Below are 3,898 nucleotides of genomic sequence, written 5' to 3' on the forward strand. Positions count from 1 at the left end.
CCTCAACGTTGCACGGCCTGGGGAACGCCCTTCCTCACGTCCAGCAATCCCCGCGTCAAAACCTTTCTCAGCAGAGGCAGGCACTCTCTCCCTGGTACTAGATAGCTCGGCAGAGCCTTCCGAGAAACATGCTGCGTCATTCAGCTTGAACGTGGGACGCGGAGGGGAGAGTACGCTTTCTCCCCGTTTGGAGGCGCCTTGCGCTTGGCTTCAAAGCGGCCTTGAACAGCACTAGCGGCCCGACGTCTCTGCACGGCAGGATTGTCGTTGTGGGCCGAGGCTGCGTGTTCTCTCAACGCGAAAACCGTGCTGGCAATCCCTTTCTAGGAACTCCTCCCACGGCACCCCAGGTCCAGCTCCGGCCGAACGGAAGGTGACCTCAGGCCTCAAGGTAAGTTCCAGTGTTTCACGTCGGGGGAGTTGGGTGTGCAGCGGTTTCCATGAGGCCATACTCCACCACGGAGTGCCTTAACTCTGCGACGCTCCTGGGGGCACACAGGATAGGAGCTCGTTCGCCAGTTTCGCAGGATGACTTCTCTCCGTGCCGGAACGGCGGCTCCTGGCTTCTGAGGAACCTTAGCCGAAACAGGCCCCTGGAGAAAGCTCTTCACGTTCATAGCAAGGGCAACGTACTGCTCTCTGGCTTGCCTGGGTTGAGTGCCCCAGTCGTCAAAGAGCCTCGCGAAGGCAGTGCTGCGCAGACTCCCTTTGCCAGTCGCACGGCCTCCTTGACTGAAAGAGAACTGCAGTGCCCAAAGGCACCGTGCTGGCGACTGGCTCCAGGAGGAGACTCGGGACAGCACTCTCACAGAAGCGAAAGCTAGGCTGTGGGCCCAGCCTGAGGACCAGCACGTTTTCCACACTTAACACAGCTAAGGCATGAGCCAGACGACAGCCTTGGTCACTGAGGCCTATCTAAGGTACTGCCATACTTACCCACTAGATCCCACGCAGAGGTCCCTGTGCCCAAAAGGGCCTCCACGGAAGGGCCCTGTTCCTCCCGTGTGTTTCCTTGAGGTAATCAGAAACCACCGAGGATGACTACGTGAGCTCCGCTTTGAACCTGGGCGACCCTGGGCAAACCTTACTCCCCTCCGTGGTAGACGGGACAGTCGCGGGTCCTCAGCTGCCTGAAGCACACTCCTCGCGCCCACCTCCTCTTTGCTGCCGGAAGGCCTCACATAAGAGGCCTGAGTTTACTGGTGACGGAAGCCGTCTGGGCGTACTCGTGTGAGGCCTGCTGCTCTCGGTTCCTTGCTGGGAGCTTCAGCAGGAGCGCTCTGGAGCTCGCCGGCAGAAGAATTGTGAGCCCCCCCGGCCTCCAGTAAAAGTCCAGATTTCCCCCGTCAGTAACACCTCGGAGTGCCATAGGAGCGAAGAAGCATGCGTTCACGGAATGCCTCAACAGTGCTAGGGATTCATTTCACCAGACACTGTGCACTCACGTTCGTTGTAACAGCTGTCAGAGGGCGCTGTATGCCTTCCAACTCCTCTGCTGCGTTTGAGCCACAGGAAGTAAATGCATTCGTTTGATTAAGCTCCGTGAACGTGCAACGACGATGGCCAAGCGCCGCCCTGTTCGCTCGAAAGCTCTCGTTTGTACGGCCTGCCAATGGCCTCAGGGCACGCACTTCTAAACAGCCTTACATTCCATGCTGGTGTGCCCCCAACTGGGAATTTGGGCTCTTCTGTGAGACACCAATGTGCGTCCCAAATGAAACCGGGGGGCTCCCCCGGGACGTCTGCGTACGGCAGTCGGTTGCCAGCTGTTTACTTCCAGCCGGAGAAAGAAAAAGAGGACAGCTTTCCCGGGGACAATTCTGGACCCTTGGGACCATCCAGAATCACCAAAGCCTCAACGTTGCATGGCCTGGGGAACGCCCTTCCTCACGTCCAGCAATCCCCGCGTCAAAACCTTTCTCAGCAGAGGCAGGCACTCTCTCCCTGGTACTAGATAGCTCGGCAGAGCCTTCCGAGAAACATGCTGCGTCATTCAGCTTGAACGTGGGACGCGGAGGGGAGAGTACGCTTTCTCCCCGTTTGGAGGCGCCTTGCGCTTGGCTTCAAAGCGGCCTTGAACAGCACTAGCGGCCCGACGTCTCTGCACGGCAGGATTGTCGTTGTGGGCCGAGGCTGCGTGTTCTCTCAACGCGAAAACCGTGCTGGCAATCCCTTTCTAGGAACTCCTCCCACGGCACCCCAGGTCCAGCTCCGGCCGAACGGAAGGTGACCTCAGGCCTCAAGGTAAGTTCCAGTGTTTCACGTCGGGGGAGTTGGGTGTGCAGCGGTTTCCATGAGGCCATACTCCACCACGGAGTGCCTTAACTCTGCGACGCTCCTGGGGGCACACAGGATAGGAGCTCGTTCGCCAGTTTCGCAGGATGACTTCTCTCCGTGCCGGAACGGCGGCTCCTGGCTTCTGAGGAACCTTAGCCGAAACAGGCCCCTGGAGAAAGCTCTTCACGTTCATAGCAAGGGCAACGTACTGCTCTCTGGCTTGCCTGGGTTGAGTGCCCCAGTCGTCAAAGAGCCTCGCGAAGGCAGTGCTGCGCAGACTCCCTTTGCCAGTCGCACGGCCTCCTTGACTGAAAGAGAACTGCAGTGCCCAAAGGCACCGTGCTGGCGACTGGCTCCAGGAGGAGACTCGGGACAGCACTCTCACAGAAGCGAAAGCTAGGCTGTGGGCCCAGCCTGAGGACCAGCACGTTTTCCACACTTAACACAGCTAAGGCATGAGCCAGACGACAGCCTTGGTCACTGAGGCCTATCTAAGGTACTGCCATACTTACCCACTAGATCCCACGCAGAGGTCCCTGTGCCCAAAAGGGCCTCCACGGAAGGGCCCTGTTCCTCCCGTGTGTTTCCTTGAGGTAATCAGAAACCACCGAGGATGACTACGTGAGCTCCGCTTTGAACCTGGGCGACCCTGGGCAAACCTTACTCCCCTCCGTGGTAGACGGGACAGTCGCGGGTCCTCAGCTGCCTGAAGCACACTCCTCGCGCCCACCTCCTCTTTGCTGCCGGAAGGCCTCACATAAGAGGCCTGAGTTTACTGGTGACGGAAGCCGTCTGGGCGTACTCGTGTGAGGCCTGCTGCTCTCGGTTCCTTGCTGGGAGCTTCAGCAGGAGCGCTCTGGAGCTCGCCGGCAGAAGAATTGTGAGCCCCCCCGGCCTCCAGTAAAAGTCCAGATTTCCCCCGTCAGTAACACCTCGGAGTGCCATAGGAGCGAAGAAGCATGCGTTCACGGAATGCCTCAACAGTGCTAGGGATTCATTTCACCAGACACTGTGCACTCACGTTCGTTGTAACAGCTGTCAGAGGGCGCTGTATGCCTTCCAACTCCTCTGCTGCGTTTGAGCCACAGGAAGTAAATGCATTCGTTTGATTAAGCTCCGTGAACGTGCAACGACGATGGCCAAGCGCCGCCCTGTTCGCTCGAAAGCTCTCGTTTGTACGGCCTGCCAACGGCCTCAGGGCACGCACTTCTAAACAGCCTTACATTCCATGCTGGTGTGCCCCCAACTGGGAATTTGGGCTCTTCTGTGAGACACCAATGTGCGTCCCAAATGAAACCGGGGGGCTCCCCCGGGACGTCTGCGTACGGCAGTCGGTTGCCAGCTGTTTACTTCCAGCCGGAGAAAGAAAAAGAGGACAGCTTTCCCGGGGACAATTCTGGACCCTTGGGACCATCCAGAATCACCAAAGCCTCAACGTTGCACGGCCTGGGGAACGCCCTTCCCCACGTCCAGCAATCCCCGCGTCAAAACCTTTCTCAGCAGAGGCAGGCACTCTCTCCCTGGTACTAGATAGCTCGGCAGAGCCTTCCGAGAAACATGCTGCGTCATTCAGCTTGAACGTGGGACGCGGAGGGGAGAGTACGCTTTCTCCCCGTTTGGA

The sequence above is a fragment of the Lagenorhynchus albirostris genome, unplaced genomic scaffold (genome assembly GCF_949774975.1).
Source record: "Lagenorhynchus albirostris unplaced genomic scaffold, mLagAlb1.1 scaffold_141, whole genome shotgun sequence".
In the NCBI taxonomy this organism is placed as follows: domain Eukaryota; kingdom Metazoa; phylum Chordata; class Mammalia; order Artiodactyla; family Delphinidae; genus Lagenorhynchus; species Lagenorhynchus albirostris.